The sequence below is a fragment of the Peromyscus leucopus genome, chromosome 15 (genome assembly GCF_004664715.2).
Source record: "Peromyscus leucopus breed LL Stock chromosome 15, UCI_PerLeu_2.1, whole genome shotgun sequence".
Lineage (NCBI taxonomy): Eukaryota > Metazoa > Chordata > Mammalia > Rodentia > Cricetidae > Peromyscus > Peromyscus leucopus.
The window spans coordinates 2,715,333-2,725,450 of record NC_051076.1 but is presented as its reverse complement, the minus strand read 5'-3'; the positions used below and the strand labels follow the sequence as shown (position 1 = coordinate 2,725,450).

Here is a 10,118-nt window from a genome sequence, read left to right as displayed (position 1 = left end):
CTTCCTTTCCCTAGCTGACTATATAGAATCCCTTTTTTATTGAAAATCATTTTATACATTATATTCTTATTACAGTTCCCCTCCCCCAACTCCACCCAGATCATTCCCAACTCTCCACCAGCTTAAATACACACCCTCTTTCTCTCTGCCTGTCTCTGTGTCTTTCTCTGTCTCTCTCTTGAATAAAATGAGTAACTAAACAAAATAATAATAAGATAAAATAAAAAGAAACATACAATAGGACAAAACAAATAGAAAAAAAACAAAGAAAAAAGCACAAGAAACACATACAGACATCAAGACACACACATTCCCCCACACAGAAAACCCATAAAAGCAAAATCAGAAAACATAATATATAACCAAAATATTAGTAAGGGGGAAAAATAGCTCAGACAAAGCACTGTGAGAAAAAACAAAACAACAACAACAACAAAAAAAAACTACCAAAACTACCACTGAGTTTGTTTTTGTGTTGGCAATGTATTGCTGGGTATGGGGCCTGCCCTTAAGTGTGGTTCATAAATCCAGTTAGATTTCATTGGAGAAAGCTAATTTTTCCTTTGCTAGTGTCTATTAGTTGAAGATAGCTTCTGGTTTAGGGCTAGGGGTTTGTGTCCACTTCCCCTCTCAGTGCTGAGACCTGTTCTGGCTTAGACCTGTGCAGGCCCTGTGCCTGTGCATGTCTCCGTGAGTTTACATGTGTGTGAGTCCTGTTGTGTCTTGAAGGCCTTGTTTCCTTGGTGTCTTCCATCCCCTCTAGCTCTTGTAATCTTTCCACTTCCTTTTCCTCAAAGTTCACTGAATTTAAATGGAGGGATTACTATACATAATCTTTCATCTACTCTGATAGCTTGATATTGTATGCTTCTTTCTTCTCTGTCCCCCTTTCCTGGTCAGAGACACCCCTGTGTTTTCTTAAATGTTTACTGGTTTCCTCCTGGTTCCTGACTATTTTCCTTACTCTTCCTCTTGTATCAAGACCTTACTCTTTGTATCTTGTGTATCTTTAGCCTACGTGACATCTACACTTCAGTGTTTCACATATACCTCAAATGTGGGCTTCTAGTCTCTCCTCTTCTAATCAGTGTTTCCTGATTAGTCCTCCCTACCTCTGCAAGGACCTCTCACATCCTGAAACCCCTCCCAGAATTCCATTTTATTCTCTTTCTTGCTTGACTTTTTATCCTTCTCATCCACTGATCTCCACTTTTAAGTCTTCTGCTCTGAGAAGTCTTCCATGATTATACCAGGTTGCTCCCTCCTTCCCACCTCCTGTGCCTATTTTGTCCACAGATCTCTCTGTCCACACAGAACTTTTCAAATTAGAACGTATTCATTAGTTTGCTTTTCTCTGTCTTGTGTAGGCAGACCCAAGAGAAATAGAGAGGATACCATCAGTTTTATAAAATTAACATAGATTGTTTGATAGGCTGTGAACATTCAGTTCAAAAAGAAATATGATTCACTTGAGAACATAGGAATAATAAAGAAGCAAGAGTTTTCTGCTAAGTCCAGATAGCTCTATGTTATCCCTTTAAACCTGCCAAGTAGAATGGTAGCAAATACAGGAGACAAAATGAGAGGATCTTACTGTCAGGATGAGCTGCACTCACCAAACAGATGCAGTTGTCCCACTACAGATTCTTGGCTTGGTCCTTAACACCTGCTTCTTCCAAGAAGACACAGAGTTGGAAACAGTTATACAGAAAACTCAGAGTTGAGAACTGACAGAATAAGATATTATTGATGACAATGGCGGTAGCTGTACTAGAGCCTTCTCTTACCCATTGAAACTAGAAATAGTCATGTGGGATTAAGTTTACAGATGTTAGAAGCTAATGCTTTACATGCTATCATTCTTGAATGTAGTGGGAAATATCTTTTAAATGAACATTTTATTCAAATTTGGAGTGGAGTACACATTTGATGTAGTAATAGGGGCATTTTTCTGTTGACTAAGAAGGCCATATCTCTGTGTATTAATAAGACCAAGCAAGAGAGATCAACTTCTTGGGGAAAGCATTTATTCTTGTCTCCTGTGTCTTGAGAGACACTTGGAACATTTCTAATATTCTTCTGCCTGGTGCTCCTATCCTGCAAAGATATTGTTCACAGGATCATACTCGAAAGGCCTTCCTCTGGTCTCAAGGGAAAAGCCTGGGTGTGGGGGGGATCAGTGTTTGCTCTTCTGTGACAGTTGACAGAACCACAGGTGGGCAGGAAGCTTCACTAATTAATTGGATTCCACTCTTTAGCTTCCTTGGCCCCTTAAACCCAGGGTGACACCTGCCTCCCTCAATGTGCTTCAAAATGCTTTGTGATGAGTGAGGCTGAACAATTCTGAGCTTTGAAGACAGATGCCTGGATTCTGACCAGCTCAGCCATTTTTCAGTGGTGAGACTTCAATGAGTTATTTAGCCTTACTGAATTTCAGTTTTCCATTCTAAAAATGTACAAGAAATTAGAATCTTTCTCAGTATTTGTGTTTTGTTCATGAGAGTTAAACTGAAATATTCTTTTTTAAAAAAGGGTGGAGAAATAAAGTGAGTACCAATTATTATTATCTTTTATGGACCCATTGCTTATTTTTCTATCAAAGGGTTACTATTCTTTCTCTCAGGAACCACCTCACCTATGTTTGTGTTTGGGGAGACTCATCTCTAGAAGGATTTTGTACTTTTTTTTATACTTTAGACAAAATTCTACATCTCCCTGGATATGGCTAATATATTCCTGGTACTAGTCAAGGGCACAGAGGTCAGACATAAAGTAAGAACAGAGTCATACTTCCTGACCATTGTTAATAGTTCTCGGGAGGGCTTGGTGTGATTTTCAGGGTGGAGCTGGGGCTTCAGAAAAAGAATATCCCTTTCAGAGGTTTCAGAAGGGCAGCGTCTTTGTTAACAATGCTATGTTGTGACAATGACTGTTGCAGTTTTCTAGAGGATATAGATGTTTACATTCCTCCATTTCAGAGCAAGAGGTCAGAACCACATATCAAAGAAACCAGCAGGATTAACTGAGTTTCCCATGATCTTGGGTTCAGGGATATTGTGGTCATAGTCATGGAAGTACTCCACAAGTAGACTCTCTAAGTCAAGATCAAGGTACTAAGCAACCTGGGATCAATGAATACAGAAAAGTTTCTCCCCCTCCCCTCAACTATCTATAGTACAAAGTTTTACCTTTTAGTAAAAGGCATGCATATTTTAAAAGGAAGTTTTCATTAGTAAAGATGATTATACCAGAAAGAAAGCATGGTCTGAGATTCTCTTCTACATGGAAAAAAAAAAAAACTTTATTCATGAATTTCCTCCCCATTTTTGTAGTTAGTTCTCATATCTCCATATCTGAAATTCCTTTTCCTTCCTGTTGTGATTCTGTGTGTCCATCACCTGGTTGCTTCCCAAGTCTCATGTATTTGTCTGTTCCATGCATATCTATATAATTAAAAATGTTTTCTTCTATACTCTGTTTTATAGTAATCTAATTCTTAGACTAGGCAAATAACCTAGAAAAGTAAGAGAAGGCATTTTTCTTACCTACAGGACATTAGAATCTTGAAAAAAAAGGAGTTCTTGAAGATCCATGCCTTTCTTCCAACAGCATGACCGGCACAGAAGGAAATGTTCCAATTCTGGCAAGTTTGTAAAAAGAAAAACAATGACATCTCTGAGGATACCATGGTTGCAAGCAAAAGTGAAAGGTTACAGATGCTGGTTTCAAAAATCTACAACATGTGGGCTAGTTGTGGGACATAGAGAATTTTTCATTATTTGGGCAATCAATTATTACTCTGTCTATATTCCTCTTTGTCCTGGTTTGATGCTCTTCATGTTAAAAAGAATTAACATCAGACAGTAGAAGCAGCAGCTGACAGTAGTCTCCAGCCTCCCTCTGGCAGTTACGTTTATCCATGTTTGAAAGAAAATCTTGGTGTGTCAGTTTTCAAATTGTCAGCCTCTGTAGAAAGCATCATAAAGCTAGCTGTCATTTATAGTGTATTTATTGTTTGGTTATCCACAATACCTATATTTTTAAGCTTAATTCAATGACCACATAACGAGGTCCTTTATATCTGATTATCAGAAGCAGCATATATTGACAAACAAGAAGTTCTCTCATAGTCTTTAGTCATACAGATAATATTTAAATATGCACAGAGAAAGAATATAACCGAGTTGGATTTTCAATAGCTTTTTGGAAAATGCTTCATGAATTTTTAACTGTAATAAGCCAGGAACTTGTCTTTATGACTCAGCAGAATGATGTTTCTTCATAACCCACTGGTTTCATTAGACATTCAGAAAAAGAACATTATCTACTAAATTATCAATATCTCTGGATGCAACACCTTGGGTTTCCCCTAGAGACTTAGTTTCGGCCTACAAATCTGCAACCAGCCTCAGATACAGAGGGAAAAAATCCTGGTGAGTGCCAACAGGCAATATTCCTCCTCATATACACAACACTGACAAGAGAGAGCTCTCTTCTGCCTATTTTCAGAATAATTCATTTTAAAAAAGGAACCAAACAAAAACCTGGTCAATGACTTAGCATCCTTGATGACCTGACAAAGGATGATGATCTCTTGGATTAATTATTATACCTGTGGCCCATGTAACAGAACAGACTGAGCATCTGTCCTTAAATTGCTTCTATCCTGAAAGGCAGCCAAATAGTTTTAGCTCAACGTGTTAAAACAGAACACAAGATGAATCAAAGAAAACATATGAGGAACTAAGACAAATATTCCATTAGTGATGAATCTTGCTCTTACTTCTATCCTTGAGCCTTGGAAATAGCAAAACTACATGAGAATACCATATAAGGTCTCTTCCCAGAAGGCTTAAGCTCTGTCTTCAGCTCTACTCTTTCTTTAAAGCATAACAAATATGAAGAAACAACCCACATTAAGTAAATGAATAATCAAAAAAGAAACCCTATGATTTTGGAAATATAAGATTCTTCACAAGCTTCTGTCTGCCTATGATGGTATAAAACACATCCTTGAGTTCATTTTGGGAAGTGACTTTTACCATTTTAGGGTTACATTATATGTTGTCTTCATTAGGATGCCCAGAAATAGGAGACTATCCCTTTCGTTTTGGGCTCACATTGGTCATTCTTTTTGGGAAATAAGTATCCTCAGCATAAGAACCACCCCTAGGTTTGGAGGCGCTTCAGAGCCTGTATCCAGCTCCGGCCATTCTTGCAAAGCATACGTGTGGCTCAGAGTGCTGTGAACCATCATGGCATTGATCTCCACTCCATGCTAGACACATACTGGATGGTTTCATGTCACCTTGACACAAGCTAAAGTCATCTGAAAGGAGGGACCATCAATTAAGAAAAGCCTCCATAAGATCAGGCTGTAGGCAACCCTATAGGGTATTTTCTTAATTAGCTATTGATGGGGGAAGGTTCAGTCCATTGTGGGTGGTGCCATCCCTGGGCTAGTGTTCTTGGTTTCCATAAGAAAGTAGACTGAGGAGCAAGCCATTAAGCAGCAATCCTCCATGACTCTACATTACCTCTTGCCTCCAGTGTCCTGCCCTGTTTGAATTTATGTCCTGACTTCCTTTGATGATAAACAGTAATGAGGAAGTGTACAGTAAATAAACCCTTTTCTCTCCAAATTGCTTCTAGTCATAGTGTTTCATCACAGCAACAGTAACCCTAAGGTAAGACCCGAAGCTCTGTCTCCATTCAGCTTCATGAAAGCACCAAAGCCCCTTACCTACTTGAACTGGCCCAGTTCTGCTTTTCCTAACCTCTGTGGTTCCCTTCTCTTCTTCGCACTTTGGTGTCACTGCTTTCCTGAACTTGTGCCTCAGAAACAAATGCTGAGGCCTTGGTTTACCTGCTCAGTACCTGTAACTTCTCATTTTATCCACACACTTGAAGGTATTTTTGGCATGGCGAATATCTTAGCAGTTGTCTTGATAGCAGGGAGGGACATGTATTAATCTTAGTAAGAAGAAAACGCAAGTCTTCCATACATCATCTTGTCCCATATTGCTATGGGTATACAAGCAAGTCAATGATTTGTCACAGCTTAAGGGGGAAACACAGGCTACATTTTCTTTAAGTCCCTTTACAAAAGATAATGGCTATTTTTCACTGGGAATCATCTGTTTTGATAATATATGGACTTGGTACAGGCTAAAATAGTCTTTTCTAACAACAATCTAGAGCTATTTAAAAACTGTATAAAAAAGATTTTACTTCAAGAAATTAATACTGTCTTACATATAGATTATGTAGGAGGTAATCTGTAGGTGGTGTACTGGTGTACCATTCCACTATAAATAGAGAGAGAACATTCTGAGGACAAATAACTTTTTACATTTAAAGAGTAACACAAGTGGAGAGTGGGTGGCCAGCCAATAAAACAAGTGTATTTATTTAAAAGACTCATTTGAAAAGAAAATTCCTAATTTGCTTTGACAATAAGGCTTTGAATCCTGTTTTCTGTAGCAGTTTTAAATATCCTGAGGTTTGTTCCTTCCCTGGTTTTCCTACACAATGCCATGAAGAGCTACACAAATTTATACTTTCATTTATATTTACTATCCAACATTACCTATCATCTGTTGTTTTCTAGACGTAGAGACATGTTATATGAAGGTGGTAAGAATGGAAAGTTCAGTGAATTATAACCCCTGTTCCTTGGGGTATTAAGTGGGGAAGAAGAAAGACATAGGTAACAAATCATTGCAAGATAATATGACAAATGGATCTACGTGACTGTATTACCAGAATAAGAAGTCTATGGGAAATGTGTGACATGTGGAGCTATGTGATCTTTTAGTGTCACTGGCTGGCCACAGAAGCTTTCCTCATCTACCATAAAGATCATGATCTTCCTTAAAGCGAAAGACAGACTAACAAGAGAAAAGTATGACAAATTTACTTTATCAAAGTTTTCTGTGATGTGAGCACTTCAGAAATAAAAACTAAATACACGAGGAAAGTTATTTTTATGCTTAGATTTAACCAAGAGTAGACAAGTATGTTTAAATATGATGTGATGGAATGGTGTGATCTAATGATAATATACTTTATAGGGGCTAGGTAGGCAGGAAACCTAGAAAGGCCTGTCTCTTTAGATTCTTCTTGATGTCTCTGCATAACATTTCTCCCTCTGGCATGATTCCTCTGGGTAAACAGTCCTCAAAACAAGAAATAAGAAGGAATAATTCATCTTCCTGGGCTCTATAGCTTTCTTTTGAGAAAGATAGGATCTAATTTGAAGAAGAATTCTGAGTTCTATGAATTGTTTCAAGGACAAAAAGTCTGGCCTGAGACAAGAGGACAATATGTCAGTGGGTCCTTGCTTCTGAGAGCTTCCAATCTGTTTAGGTCACGGTGCTCAGCGTCAAAGTGACATTATTAGGATATGGTGTGCTGAGCTACAGCACCATGGATAATAAGACTTTATTAAAAGTAGGGAATTTAGTCGGATTTGGTGGCTCACACCTGTAATACCAGCACTTAGGAAGCTGAGGCAGGAGAATCACTATTGGTTCAAGACCACCCTACCTGGGTGTGTTAGTCAGGGTTCCCTAGAGGAACAGAATATATAGAATATATATGTGCGTACACACATAGAATGAATATATGTTTATTAGAATGGCTTACAGAAGTGGTACACCAAAAATTGCAATATACCAATAGAAGGTCCAAGAATCCAGTAGCTGTTCAGCCTGTGAGGCTGGACATGGAAGTTGCTCTTCAGTAAATGCTGGAATCCCGAAGAAGCAGGTTGTAATGCCAGAGCTTCCTTCTGCATCCTTTCTATGTGCTGCCAGCAGAAGGTGTGATTCAGATTAAAGTTGAATTCTCCCAGCTCAAAATATCTGTATTAAAAAGGTGTCTCCCTATCTCAAAATATCCTGATTAAAAGTGAGTGTTTTCACTTCAAATGATTTAATTAAGAAAATAAGTTCCTCACACATATATCTAGCCACTTAGGTTTCAGTTAATTCTAGATACAGCCAAGCTGACAACCAAGAATAATCATTACATTGGGCCACATGATGAATTCCAGGACATCCTGGGTGACAGAGTAAGGTACTGGCTCAGAAAACAAACAAAACAAAACAAAGTTGTAAAGTTAACTAGATGATTTCATAGAAGGCCTCTGGAAATTATAGAGAACATTATTTTAGGAGGATGAGAAGTAGTTTAGTGTAGCTGGAGCAAGAGAAGCATACCTGGGGGCTTGGGAAGATGAGGAGAGAAGGACAGTTTGGGACCAGCATGAGAGGACTGTGTGTCCTTTTAAGAAATATGTACTCAAGCCTTTAGCACTAGTGACCCATTGTAGGATTTTAAATAACAGAGTGACATGATCAAACTGATGTTTCTGACAGTTGTTCAATCAACATTTATGGAGTTCCTGTTTGGTACTGAAATTAGGAAGCATAGCAGATCCACGGCAGAAGCTACTATACATTCTCTATGATTTCCCATGGTCTGCTATGAAATTTTCTTCCTGACTTATCTATTTTAACACAGCCTCATTTATTGGTCATGATACTGGGGCTTACCACACCATGTTACAGCAATGGTTTTGAGTAGCTATGTTCAGCTTATCTCAGCCTGGAAGCCTTGAGCATGTTCCAAGATAAACTAAACTGAGTCTTGCAGATGTTCTAGTAGAGTAGAATCTCAAAGACATTCAGAAGAATTTTTGGCAAAGTATAAACATTAGAGTATTTGTTAGAGTGAATACTTTTTAAATGAAAGTTAAGATAAAATCTTAGTTTTTGTCATTAACAGCACCTAGACATAGTTGGTGGCATTTTGTGATAACAATAAAAGAAGACAAAGGATGATTAAAGATATGATTAAAGGATGATTTAAGTTATACAATGACTAAAGCTTGAATATTTAATTAGAAGAGAAATGGGGCTGTCAGGATGTAGCAGGTTTTCCTTCTGCTAAGCAGGGAATATACACAAAGAACAGTATTTGGTTGTGGTCAAGAATTCCTTTTGGACGTCACACGTTGTGGCTGCTATGGGATATCTGACTGAGCATGTGCAGAAGGCTGTAGGGAAACACAACCGAGCTGAAACAATGTGTAGGCTGCTATTTCCTTTGCTGTGTCAAAATAGCTGACAAAAGTGACCTAAGGGTTTCATTATGGCTCAGAATCTCAGGGGACAGTCCATCATCGTGGGGAAGTCATGAAGACAGGAGTTTGAGACAGCTGGTGTTATTGCAGCCACAGTCAGAAAACAAAAAGAGATGAATGCTCACCTTGTTTTCTCTATTCTATTAAGTCCAGGACCTCAGACTTTAGGAAAGTTCCGCTGACCTTCAGAGTCTTTTCTCCTCAGTTAAACATCTCAAATGCACCCATAGAGGTATGTCTCCTAGGTGATTCCAAATGCAGTCATGTTGACAATGATGATTATCATCACAGGAAGGAAGATGGGGATTGCAGACTTGGGACATTCCTGATTCTTTCCTCTGACCTCTAGAAAATAGCAGATGGGAATTTAAGGGAAACTAAATAAAACACAGTGATAGACAACAGGATGGGAGACTCTTATTGACTAGAAACTATGTAATCTCTGAAAGATAAATGCAGATAGATCAAATTAAAAAAAACATATTACAGCTTAAGTTCAGGAAAAAGTGAGGCTGGTTTTGAGGACTAAGTATGGAACCTGCAAATATGGAGACTTAGAAGACTGGAGGACATGAGATTGATTACAGTGTCAGCAAAAAAGTAGCCAAGTGGGTATGCCACTTATTTTACTTTGGGTTCTCTGTTGCTATGATAAAACACTGGCCAAAATCATCCTTTGGTGGAAAGGGTTATTTCATCTTACATTTTATAGTCCATCATCAGGAGAAGCCAGGGCAAGAGCTCAAGGCTGGGACTTGGAGGCAGCAACTGAAACAAAGACTGTGAAGGAACTCTGCTTACTACCTGCTTCCTTTGGCTTGCTCAGCTACCTTCCTTACATGACCCAGAACCACCTTCCCAGGGCAGGTATTACCCACAGTGGACTGGGCCCTCATCGATTGGCAACCAAAAAAACGCCTTCATAGATATGCCCATAAGCCATTTGGACGAAGTGATTCTTCAGCTGGGG

At 38.6% G+C, this 10,118-nt stretch overlaps 1 long non-coding RNA gene across 1 annotated transcript in view; it reads right to left on the bottom strand.

Annotated features, from left to right (window-relative positions):
• The window catches only part of LOC119089100, a 35,708-nt gene extending 26,165 nt beyond the window's left edge, over nucleotides 1-9,543 (bottom strand). The window contains exons 1-3 of the long non-coding RNA XR_005092929.1: nucleotides 9,274-9,543; nucleotides 3,546-3,640; nucleotides 1,617-1,672 (exon numbers count right to left, since the gene is read on the bottom strand). This is a non-coding gene — a long non-coding RNA (uncharacterized LOC119089100). The remainder of the gene's footprint in view (nucleotides 1-1,616; nucleotides 1,673-3,545; nucleotides 3,641-9,273) is intronic.
• Nucleotides 9,544-10,118: the final 575 nt, after the last annotated feature.